Source organism: Phacochoerus africanus, chromosome 4 (assembly GCF_016906955.1).
Source record: "Phacochoerus africanus isolate WHEZ1 chromosome 4, ROS_Pafr_v1, whole genome shotgun sequence".
NCBI classification, from domain to species: domain Eukaryota; kingdom Metazoa; phylum Chordata; class Mammalia; order Artiodactyla; family Suidae; genus Phacochoerus; species Phacochoerus africanus.
In genome coordinates, this window is record NC_062547.1 from 106,322,636 (window position 1) to 106,335,864 (window position 13,229).

The 13,229-nt window shown below is 37.1% G+C and overlaps 1 pseudogene; it reads right to left on the reverse strand.

The window, feature by feature from the left end:
* Positions 1 to 2,831: 2,831 nt before the first annotated feature.
* Positions 2,832 to 12,899, reverse strand: LOC125124703 (myotilin-like; annotated as a pseudogene).
* Between the last annotated feature and the right edge of the window lie 330 nt (positions 12,900 to 13,229).

The following is a 13,229-nucleotide window of genomic DNA, read 5'->3' on the forward strand; positions in this document are numbered from 1 at the left end:
TTTGGCAGTGGTGGCAGCAGCAGGGCTGGTGTGGTCCCTGGGGTGTTCAGTCAAAATGCCCTCTTCTGTGGTGCCCTTGAGGTAAGTGGGGCTGCAAGTGGTATCTGTTCACAGACCCCTAGTAGTGGCGAGCCACTCCCACCTCTGGAGCCAGAGATAATACGGTGGTTTTCCACTGCCTCCTGTAGCCCATGCAAGAAGCACCTTGTCCTGCTTAGCCTCCACAGGAGATGCTGCACAATCTGCTCCTAGTTGCAGGTTCCTGGGAAGGGACCATGATCAAGCATCTGGGCACTAGCCAGAGCATGTCGCAGTGGCAGCAGCTGGGTAGGTGTGCTCTTAGAGGAGTGAGAGCAACAACAGGTGGTGTTCCATCAAAATGTCCTTCTCTGTGTTGCCCTCTGAGGTGTCTGGGGCTGCAAGTGATTTTTGTTCAGGGATCTCCAGTGGCAGTGGGCCATGTCCACCTCTGGAATCACAGATAACTGTGGCAGTTGGGCCCCTGTCACCTGCAGACCACACAAGAAGCACCCTGTCCCACTTAGCCCATGCAGGAAGTGCTGCATCAGCTGCTCCTAGTTGTAGGGTCTTGGGAAGGGACAATGAGCAAGTGTCTGGGTGCTGCTCAGAGCATTGGCAGTGGCAGCTGCAGGGCAGGAGTATTCCTAGGGGAGTGAGAGCAACAGCGTATGGTACTTGGTTGCAGTGCCCTCTTTTTTTTTTTTGCCAACCCCCGCGGGGATTGGGGCCACAGGTGGAGCCCACTCACAGGCCCCCAGTGGTGGCAAGCCACACATCCCTCTGGCCTCTGAGACGACCACTGCGGTCTGTCCCTGCCACCTGTAGATCATGCAAGAGGCAACATGTTGCACTTAGCCTCCTAATGCCCTTAGTCCACACAAGAGGTGCCTGGCCATTGGTAGCCTGCAGAAGAAGCACCCATTCTTCCCTAAACAAGCAGGAGGCTTATCGCTGCCCTTAGCCTGTGCCAGAGCCACCCTGCCCTCAGAGCCTGCAAGCATACACGCGCTCCAGCACAGGGAGTTTCCTATGGCAGTCTACTCCTCCTTCTCTCGCTCTCCCCAACAATGGCACCTTGCCTCTCCTGCAGGTCTGGACCTTCTCCTGGGTTCCCTCTGCTGTGGCATTCCACTCCCTAGCCTGTAGCATACCGCTCCCCTGCCTATGGCACACAGCTCCTTAGCCCCTCAGGCTGTCCCCACACAGCCAGCCCCAGTCCCCTCCCCGGGACTGACCTCCGGAGCCTAAGTCTCAGCCCAGCCCCTGCCCAAGCATCTCAGGCTGTGGTGTCCAGGCTGGTAGTTCAGATGATCTGTGTGGCTCTCACTTTGCTTTGCTGTTCTCAATCCAGCTGCTGTGCTTTTCTCAGCAACTTGAAGGTCCCTCCAACTTGGCTGATCTTTTCGTTAGTTAGGTGGCTTTCCAGGATGTGGGTTCCTTTTCTCCTTCACAGCTCCCTCTCAGGAATGCTAGTCCTGTCCTGATTCCTTTTCTCTCTCTTTTTTTCTTTTGTTCTACCCAGTTATGTCAAGAGTTTCTTGCCCTTTTTGGAGGTTTAAGTTCTTCTGCCAGCATTCAGTTGAGGTTCTGTGTGAGTTGTTTTACACGTAGATGTGGGTTTTCTTATGCATTTGTGGGAGAAGGTGAGCATAACCTCTTACTCCTCCACCATCTTGCTCTGCTCCCTGAAATTCAATTTTTAATTATCTTGAATTATTAGTTGAAAATGAGCTATTAACATTTTTCTTTGTGAAATTTTCTTTTAGTACTAACCTTCATCCATTTTACATTTATTTGAGACTTCTTATAGTTAACACTTTTTACAAAGGTTCTGGAAAAGCAAATAGGGCTCATTGTGTCTGCCACTGGCCTTGTGCACCTAACCTCAACTCCATCTTCTGGAGCTTAAGAAACAGGATTTTGTTTTTCATATACAAGAGAAAATAGGGCAGAGGTACCTTAAAAAGAACCGTTTCTTTTATTATTTTAACACTGTACCTGAAAGAAATGGAACAGATTATCTTGCCTTTCATGAAGCTGTGGGTAGCTTTATAACTTCTCCATAAATATGATTTTTAAAAATGAGTTTGCATAAATCTATTGGCTGTCTTAATAATGCCCTTTGAATTTTAGCTATGACTTTTATAACCATGTTTCAAAAATATGACTTCAAGCAAACCAAATCATAGTTTTTATGGTATGTCTTAAGAAAGCTGCAAGACAACAGAACATTAATTTTTGAATCATGCCAGCTAGGAAACAATCCTAGCACTGCCAGTTTTAGATACATCCTCTTGAACAAGTGACTTAAGTTTTCTAAGTTTCCGTTTGTCATCTGTAAAGTGGGATGATATTTAACTTGCAAGATTTTTTACAGAGCCAAATAAGATAAGTAAGTACAAGGTAAAAAGATTATAAAGTATTCATTATTTAGAAAGTAGTACCAATAAACATTATTAGAAGGATTAGATAATGTTATTGAAGTTGATATTAACTCATAATTTTAAATTGTTAAATGTGTATGACTTAAATGTTAAAATCCCACGTTTATTGTCTTCTACAATTATGAACCCAGGTTTTTCTGTAGGCTTCACTATCCAGAGTAGCTCAAATGTGCAAGAGTCAAAGGATAAATAATATTATAAATATATATGTATATATATGTACTACATTTGTGTTTAAATATTAGGCACATACTTATAGGCATAATATTATATTGTGTATGTGCACGTGTACATATGTGTATATCAGTTATATTCCCAAATTAAAGCCATAACCTGTAAATACAGTTATGAATTTATTTTAAAAATTCAATCAAATATATTACTAATACTATAATCACTGTGTTTTTCAATGTTGGTAAAGTCATCCAAATTTTTCAGATTGAACTTGTAAGATGATGAAACTCCTCCCAGGTTAAAAGCTTGTTCCACATCCAGACTTTTTGTGTTACATGCTAAACATTTGCTGAAAGTTGGATGAATACCTAACTACTTAGGAGTTGGAAGAGTTTTTTGTACTACATGTAGTCATTATCTCACCTTACTTAAATGTAGACAGTATGACATCAAGCATCTTCCTTATTTATATCTTTTATTCATAAAGTAACTATAGTTATGCTCTCAGCTTATTCAGTCAATGCTGGACTGTACCATTTTATGATTTCTTTTCCAGAACACCTTTGGTGGAGGCACAGTTAAAATACTTTATTCTAGCTTTGCTGTGTCTCACTCAAAAACTTTTTGCTCTATGGTTTGTAGATAAACATCAGTGCTCTTTACGTTCTTTTTCAAGGATGTCCAGCTGCACAGTAAATGTGGCTTCTGCTCTGTTCATGGCCACAGAATAGGCATAAGCCCCTGAATCTGAAGCTCTGACCACTTCAAAGATGAGCGACTGAGGCCCTATTAAGACATTATCATTTTGTAAAAATCATCTGTTTGAACTCGTTTTCCACTTATACATGAGGAGCTGGCAGTCCACTCACTTTGAAGTTTGTTCTGCCGAATCTTCCTTCTTCACTCCCCATGTTCTCTGGCATTTGAATGAAACATGGTGGGTAAAATTTCTCCTGGATTACATGCTGACTGTTCACATCTCCCTATGAGGATGACCTACTTTTTACTTGTGACCTAGGAACCTGCAGTCATAGCTGTTCTGAATTGTGCTGTGGTAAATCTTGTGCCTCACTGTCATCTGAGCTTGATGCACAGCAATCTGTGAAATACCTTCTCCTCAGATGTTAGCTGTCAATTTCCATGATGAAGAAGCTGTCCTACATTTCAGCTTTTTCTCCAAACCTTGAATCAAAGCTTTTTTTTAATTTTTTTTTCTTTTTGGCCCTGTGTTTCATGGGTGGAAATGCTTGGTATGAGTTTAACATTTGCAGTGTGGCATGCTTATTAGCACTTATAGTTTGGCCAACTGAGGGTTTTTGATAGTTGAGAGTCCAGAGTGAAAGAGCTTTTACTGATGTCATCATGCTGTGTTGATGATATGGAGCCAAGCAAACTGCTTAGGAACTGATTATAGGTGGCTGCAACCCTCTGGCTCTAGCTGGAACCAGAAAGCTGCTAGAGAGAAGCAGGAACAGCAGAGGAGGGCATGATGATGTGAGAGATCATTGCTGAGGCAGAAAATCTTTGCTCTGAGTACTGGCAGGGATGCATGAAAATGGAAGCCTATATGTGGTCTGGCTAGTGGAGGTGGAAGTTTCTATAAAATGTATGCTTTTATATTCACTATTCATCTTGTGAATTATAATACTAATTAAAGTAGAAGCAGAAATAATTTTTAAAAACAGGAAGGACAAACTATTTCCTCTAAGACTTAAAGTCAAGTGCCTAACAGCGTTTAGTATTAAAATGTAATTTAAAATAATAACTTGAATTGTAGAAGTATGCATTAAATCTCATAAATGCTTTACAAATGGGCTATAAATTGGGGGTTATAATAGTTTCCATTCAATTTGAATTTGTAAATACTGTGATGGATGTTTTAATTTATACATGTCCAAGGCTTCCTTGAAATATGTTTATTTTAAGACATTCTAATTATTTATTTTGTCTTACGATGATGTGAAAAGAGATCAGCAATATATGGTAGAGATCAGTGGTCCTAGGAGGTTAATTAAAACTAAAAGTGCTCTGTTTAAAAGTCTGTTTCAAACAAAAATGTTTTAATTAAAGTGTGTGTGTGTATCTAAAAGGAAAATTTCATGAGTTTGGGAATCAGAAGACCTAATTGGATGGATGGCCTTGGGCATGTCAAGCCTTATGAACTTTGACTTCTTCATTTCTAAAATATTAGATAATAAATGCTAGAGAGGTTATGGAATAAAAGGAACTCTCCTACATTGTTGGTGGGAATGTAAATTGGTGCAGCCACTATGGAAAATATACGGTAACATAGTATAAAGATTCCTTAAAAAACTAAAATTAAAGTTTCCATTGTGTATATATACACCACATCTTCTTAATCTAATCATCTATCAATGGACATTTGGTTGTTTCCATGCCTTGGTTACTGTGAATAGTGCTGCAGTGAACATGGGGCACATGTATCTTTTTCAAGGAAGGCTTTGTCCCCCTGGTATATGCCTAAATGTCCATCATCAGATGATTGGATTAAGAAGATGTGGTATATATACACAATGGAATACTACTCAGCTATAGAAAAAGAACAAAATAATGTCATTTGCAGCAACATGGATGAAACTAGAGACTCTCATACTAAGTGAAGTAAGTCAGAAAGAGAAAGACAAATACCATATGATTTCACTTATATCTGGAATCTAATATACAGCACAAATGAACCTTTCCACAGAAAAGAGAACCATAGACATGGAGAACAGACTTGTGGTTGCCGAGAGAGAGGGAGAGGGAGTAGAGGGAGTGGGAATTTTGGGTTAATAGATGCAAACCTATTGCCTTTGGAATGGATAAGCAATGGTATCCTGCTGTATAGCATTGGGAACTATGTCTGGTCACTTGTGATGGAGCATGATAATGTGAGAAAAAAGAATGCATACATATATTTGTGACTGGGTCACCTTGCTGTGCAGCAGAAAATTGACAGAACAGTGTAAATCATCTATAATGAAAAAATAAAAATCATTATTAAAAAATAAAGTTTTTATATGATCCTGAACACACATCCAAATAAAATTCTAATTTGAAAAGATACACATCCAAATGTTCACAGCAGCACTCTTTACAATAGTCAAGACATGGAAGCAAACTACATTTCTATCAACATAGGAATGGACAAAAAAGATATGGTACATATACACAATGAAATATACTCAGCCATAATGAAATAATGTCATTTGCAGCAACATGGATAGACCTGGAGATTATTATACTAAGTGAATTAAAAGACAGAGAAAGACAAATATCATATGATATCACTTATAAGTGGAATATAATAAAAATGTTCATAAAACAGCAAAAAACTCACAGATTTCAAAATCAATCTTATGGTTACTAAAGGGGAAACCATGGTGGTGGGGAGGGATAAACTGGGAAGATGGGATTAAAACATACACAATTACTATATATAAAAGAAATAACTATGAAGAACTTACTATATAGAAGAGGGAGGTCTCATCAAGGTACTGCAATAACCTATATGGGAATAAAGAATGGACATACATATACGTGTAACTGATTCAATTTGCTGTAAACCTGAAACTAATACAACATTGTAAATCAACTACATCTCAATAAAATAACTAATTAATTAATTAATTTAAAATGGTAGAATACATACCTACTAGTGTATGTGGCTCTGGCTAGCATATGTGTTCCAACTCTCATGGGCCCTAGTGACACAGACATAACTACAGTGCATGCCTTAGGCTTTTTGTAGTCACTTTGACCTTGTTCTCATTACACATCCCGCTCATATAGTCTACTCCTACACTCTACACTTGAGTCTCAAAATTTTATTTTTGATTCTAGGTGCATGTATACATATTATTTTATTAATGAATATGTTTACTACCATGCAATAGTTATTTTTTACTTCTTGTTTTCACAAATAAAACAAGCCTAAGAAAGATTTACTAAACTTTTCTTATAATGAACATACACTGGTTTGCAGGAAAGTTAAGGGAGTTCATCTGATTTTTGTATCATCATCTTGAATTAAATACTGACTCTTTACAATTCTTATAATGCATATATTTTAAAATTTAGCCATACCAGAAAAAACAGATGTGATTTTTACTCACTTTTCACAGATGAGAAAACTGAGCACTAAAGTGTTTAAGTATCTCATTATCAAAAACAATATTTAAGTGGTGGAATAAGGATTTACTCCCAAGGTCATCCGACACAGGACCTTCACTGCCTAATAACCACTCTAGTATAACGTGGAGTGGGAAAGGTTACAGATTAAGTGTGATCAGAGATATGTAACTAAAAATCATCAAGATTTTAAAAAAGGGCCCCTCTCTAATCTTAAAACAAATGGATTAATCTCTCTGATATTCAAAGGAATTAAGTATTTTGACTCCTCCTTTTGCACTCAAGTGTAATAAAGTCATGACTACTATAATATCTATATTCTCTTACTTACATAGATTGAAAACCAAAGATTTTTTTTCTGGAAAAAATAGAGGAATATAACTTTCTCATTTTAATTTATGGGCTGAACTAAAGTTTTAAAAGCTTAAAACAATAAATAACAATAAAAAATAAATTAAAAATAAAGGAATCTTACTTCTTTTATTTCACATCTCACTGCCCTTTATTAACTCCTTATTTCAGAGTGTAAACTTTGTCATTCTTGTCAAAAATAATTTTTAAAATTTTGCCATGGACATATTATGCACATATATATAAGTGATTGTTGTTCACGAGGATTAAATCAAGGTATGAAAACAGGAAAATAGAACGCCCTATTTGAGTCTATGAATATACTGAAGTTTTAAGAATATGTTAGTTATTATATCTGACATTCAAATGAGCACTTTGTCATTATCTGTTTTTTTCTACTATCTCTTCTAGATAACCATCTATCTATACATACACATTTATAACACATGTAGACATATATATGTGTATGCATATATGCTTATGTATTTATACACACACACACATACACATATATATATAGAGAGATGAGACACATTAATTTAGTCCCCAAAATAACTGGGTACCTATAGTAGTAAACTTTATAAATGCTATAAAAGAAACAATGCTATCCTTGCCCAACAGCATGTTATAATGGAGACTGGAGGTTAGGAAGACAACAAAATCATTACTATCAACAAATATTTAAAGCATATGTGATATAGGCACTTTCTAAATTCAAATGAGTGTAAAAATTAAGTGTAGTTAATTAGAGTCACATTTTCAAGGCAATGAGTCTTATGCAGGGAAGACCTTAGATGTAAAGGATACATCTAAAAGTATGAAGTAAATTTGAGATTACCACTGTGGAAATGAAAAACACAGAACACAGCTGGTCCTCTGTACCTGTGGGTTATTCATCTGTGGTTTCAACCAACCATTAATAGAAAATACAAAAAAAAAAAATTCAGGAGTTTCCACTGTGGCACTGTGGGTTAACCATCTGGTATTGTCACTGCAATGGCTTGGGTTGTTGCTGTGGCACAGGTTCAATCCTTGGTCAAGGAACTTTCACATGTCACAGGCACACAGCCAAAAAAAATTCCAGAAACTTCACAAAAGTAAAACTTGACTTTGCCACACAACTATTTACCTAGCATTTATGTTGTATTTACAACTATTTAGATAGTATTCACACTGTATTAGACATTATAAATAATGCAGAGGAATTCCCGTCATGGATCAGTGGTTAACGAATCCGACTAGGAACCGTGAGGTTGCGAGTTTGATCGCTGGCCTTGTTCAGTGGGTTAAGGATCTGGCGTTGACGTGAGCTGTGGTGTAGGTGGTAACACAGCTCGGATCCCACGGTGCTGTGGCTCTGGTATAGGCCGGTGGCTACAGCTCCGATTTGACCCCTAGCCTGGGAACCTCCATGTGCCGCAGGAGCAGCGCAAGAAATGGCAAAAAGACAATAATAATAATAATCCAGAGATGACCAAGTATACAGGAGGATTTGTGTAGGTTATATGCAAATCCTAAGCCATTTTCTATAACAGAGCATCTGCAGATTTTGGCATCCTGGGAGTGAGTACGGACAAGGCGAAGTCCTGAAACCAAGAGACAACTATACTACATGAAACACTGTATGAAAAACATGTAATAATCTGGGTTTCATAAGACATTCTCAGAAAGTCAACTTTTGGGGAACATAAAGGCAACACTTATTTATGTAGAAGATTCAGATGTTAAAGTAAGTTAAACTGATAGACACAGAAATGTTGGACAGCAGAATAGGTACTCAGGATGAACCTCACTGAGGAGTCACAGGAGATATGGTGAGCCAGAGGTGACAAGGAAAAAGTTTTGGGAAGATCAGAAGACATGGGTATACCCACCCATCCTCTGAAGCCTACTTTAGTTTGTAGAACACTTCATTGTCAAGGAACAACAATATTTGTTTCTCAATGTGGAATAGACTGAAAACTGGCTAAAATCCCTCAGTCCTCTTTATGTTTACACTCTTTCAATGTTCCTTTAAATTTCTTTCTATCTAGGAGTAAAGTTTATTTTTCCATCACTTGAATATGGGTTGTCTGTGTGACATGGTTGACCAAGAGGATGAGTGTAAGTGACAGCATGCCAATTATGAGTGTAGCACTCAAGTCCAGAGTCACTTCTCCTCTCTTTCTTGAAAGCCTTCCCAGCTGTCATATAAACAAGTTTCAGCTTATTTGGTGAAGAGAAGAGAGAACAGAGAGCAGAGACATCCTCCTGGCTAATTTTACTTAACCACTTCCAAGATGACCATATTGTTGAGCTCAGACATATGAATGAGTCAAGCCAAGACAAGAACAACTATCCAGATATAGCCAGCCCAACTGCCAAATCACAAAGTCATGAGTTAAACAAATGGTGTTCTTTTAAAACACTAAGATCTGGAGTTGTTTGTTATTCAGCAAAAACTAACTGATACAGGTGGTCACTATCCTCCTGGTGGAGGAAGATGGTTACTGTGGTTTATCACACAGGGAATCTAAAGTCATTCCTATGTATATGAAATAAATTTGACACTTTACTCAATTATAAGATAAACTTTTCCATCAAAATGTATTAGACAATTCAAAGGTATCAGTCCTGCTTCTTCTAAATTATAATTTAAAATGAATGTGCATTGTGATTTTAGTCTCTAATGAGTCCTGGATTACTGCTCCTGCCATATGAACACCAGGAGCTTTCCTGATTGTCCAGTTTGCTTTTGTAATAATCACTACATTATTTTACATTAGAATGCCACACAATTGTCTAAAACATCAAAAAGAAGAAAGGAATTTTTCTGCATAAAATATTTCATGTATTTTTAGGTAGACTCAGTGTTACTGCAGACTGAAAAGCTTTTTAACTTTTCATGTGGTTGCTGTTCCATGCACAGGCTCTGTGTGTATGTGTGCATCAAATAATGAATGGCAATATAAAGCAAATTGCCTTTCTTATGGCCCAATGTTAATTAAAACCAAATGTCCTTTCCACAATGCTGCTAATGTACGTTAATTATTCTGTCTTGTGCAGATGTGACAAGAGGGAATGTGTAATTATTAAGGGGGAAAAATACACATTGTACCAATAATTGTCCACAATGTGAAATACTACTGCTTTTCCCCTATGAGTAACTTGAATACTTGCCAAGTAACCCTCTCTACACCATTTAAATGATGTAAATTGTTCTTTCACAATAATATATACTTAGAATTACCTTGTAATGGAGTTTAACTAAACATGTTTATTCCCATTTACCTTACTTTTACATCTTTAAACAATGCAAAATCACAGTAAGTTTTTAATGTTTTCTACTGGCATAAATTTAAACATAAAAAATGAGTGTTACTTTACAGAAGAAAGAACATTGACAGCAGTCATAATTAACTCTGAATGCTAACCTTTTCAGTTTAAATTTGGGAAAGTCTGTTTGCCTTACTGAGATTAATTTTGTCTATTAAGTTGGGATTACAGGAGTACTGGATGTAATGTGGTTGAAAAGGTTAAGAGATAACATGTATAAAGTGGCCAGGTCACAAGTCATCTCTCCTATAGTGCTCAATTATTAGGAACAGAAATTAAATCCATTAAAATGAATTTAGATTTTTAGACATTTGAACTGCTTCATCCTCAATCTCAAGTTATCTTTATGTTTTTTAAATCCTTTACCAGAGATCACCTCTTCTCCTTCTAAATAATGATATTGTATGATAAACATCGAAGGACCTCATCCAATCAAATGTTGACATATCAGGAAAAGAAACTCTCTGAAGAACAGCCACTGTCTCCTAGAGACTTTGTGTTCCCTTCCCAAAGGAAGAAGCTGGTGCTCCCCAAACTGATGATGAAAAGAATGATTGAAAAGAAGCAGAGATCACTTTTCAGCCCAATTTTGGTAGTTGTTTGCCTGCAGCTCTGTTTCATAGCCCATTTTTCAGTATTCTGAAAGTCAGCTGTCATTTCTAACAGGGGCTTTTGATTCTGACATTGGCTTCTGTGGTAATTTAAGAGCAAATGGCTACCCTAGTTAATCATTTCCTCCTTGTTGTGGAAACTATTTCAGATTCTGAGTTAGAATCTGCTTTTTTGGCCTTCAGCCAGCTTCCAAGTCACTTAATTCCCCGTACTGCATGTCTTTCTTGTTAAAATACCTAGAGATTTTTCTATCTCTTGGATTCATCCCTGACTGATACAGAATCAAATGTTTTTGATAAGGAATAAATTTGTCCAACATAGACTAATGGTAGGAGAAAAGTAATGATAAAGAGATATATTACATTTAGAGCATAGAGATTCTTAAATGTGTTGGTAAGGAACTAGAATTCATTCTAAAATACATGAGAAGCCATTTGAGCAGAGAAGTAGTATTATCAATATGTACTTTAAGAAGATAATTTTGCAACTTGTGAATGCTAGACTGGAAGTAAGTGGTTTGATAAAAGCTGTTGGAGCTGGCATCTATCACAGGATAGAGTAAAAGATGATCCTCTGAGGTAGTGGTCCTTTCATAACCAGTACATACAAAATTGTTTTCATTAATATTAGAAGAATAACCCAAAATATTAACATTTATTTTTTGTATTACAGCCAACAGCTGTCATTTTGTTTAACAATTTAGGAGTCTATTTATAAAAGGTTTACCAGCTGACAACGTGGACATGGCAATATGTAAATGAATGAGTATGAAGTACATACATCAAGCATCAATTTCTCTAACAGATGGTTCCAGGCAATATATATCAGTTCTTAAAGCTTAAATACACATGTTGTTTTAATTAAAACCATGAAACATTGGAAGAACAAAAATAACAAATATTTCCCAGTAATAAAACCAAGTACACCACCTTGTATGAATACTCAGCACACATTAAGTTCTCTCACTTTCCATCATATCCAAACACTGAAACACCCTGATATTCCAAGCCAAAGCCAGGCATGCTCCGAGACTAGAATATGCCCTTAGGTACAGATAGTTTATCTATGAAATACCCAAGCAACTCTGACCAATAAGCAAACTGACTTGTATCATTTGAGAAGATAAATATTCCCTGGCACATCAGGTAAAAGGAAAGTTAAAATCCAATTATGGAGTCCAGGGGGAGGGGGAGCTTTTTGAAGAATATAACACTTGAGATGGGCTTTGAAACAAACATGGAAGAGTGGATGGAAAGAGTATGACAAAATGTACTTGCAAGTATGGGGAAAGAAGGATATAAGGATTTAATGGAGGTTGGGCCTATATTGTGGAGGACAGGAAATGGCCTGCTGAGAAATCAGTAATTGGTGGACTATAGGAAAACTTTAAAAGGTTTAAAATGAAGAATTGATCAAATAAATAATTTACAATAAAAGTTTGGTATCAACACAACATTTATAGATGGAATTCCTCTGAAAGGTATGTTTAACTTTGCCTCTCTAGGGCAGGTCTCTGCAGAGGTTTTCAAAAAAAAATTTTGCCAACATTTACAAAATTGGATATATCACAATTTTAAAGTGCAGATTTCTGGCTTTTTTAGTTTTTTGGGTTTTTTTAAATCTTTAGTTTTTTTTTTTAATCAGAAGATATTCAAGGAGGAAGCATAAATTCACATTCAGCAAGTGTAGTAGGTTTAGAGAGGAAGATTTAGTATCACATTTTGAGACACCTGAATTAGCGGCTGTAGCTTTGCCCTGCATTTTATACCTTCTACCAGTACATTTCACACCTTCTACCAATACATTTCACTTACCCATGGCTTTAGTATACCTAAAATCTGCTATCTCCATTCCTAGAATACACCCCGTACCATAGAAGTCCACAAAGTGTCTTAAACAGTCCAATACATTTGGCTACCATAGGATTTTCTGCATAGGTATACCTTGTTCTACTGCACTTCAATTTACCAAAGGCTCAGATAACCGCATTTCTCAGCAGCATGGTATTTTTAAATTAAGGTGTGTACATTGCTTTTTCAGACATACTGTTCTGCACTCTTAATAACTTTCATATGCACTGGGAAACCAAACAACTTGTGTGGCCTGCTTTGATATGGTATTTGCTTTATTTCAGTGGTCTGGAACCCAAGCTTGTAACACCTCTGAGGTATCCTTGTACTG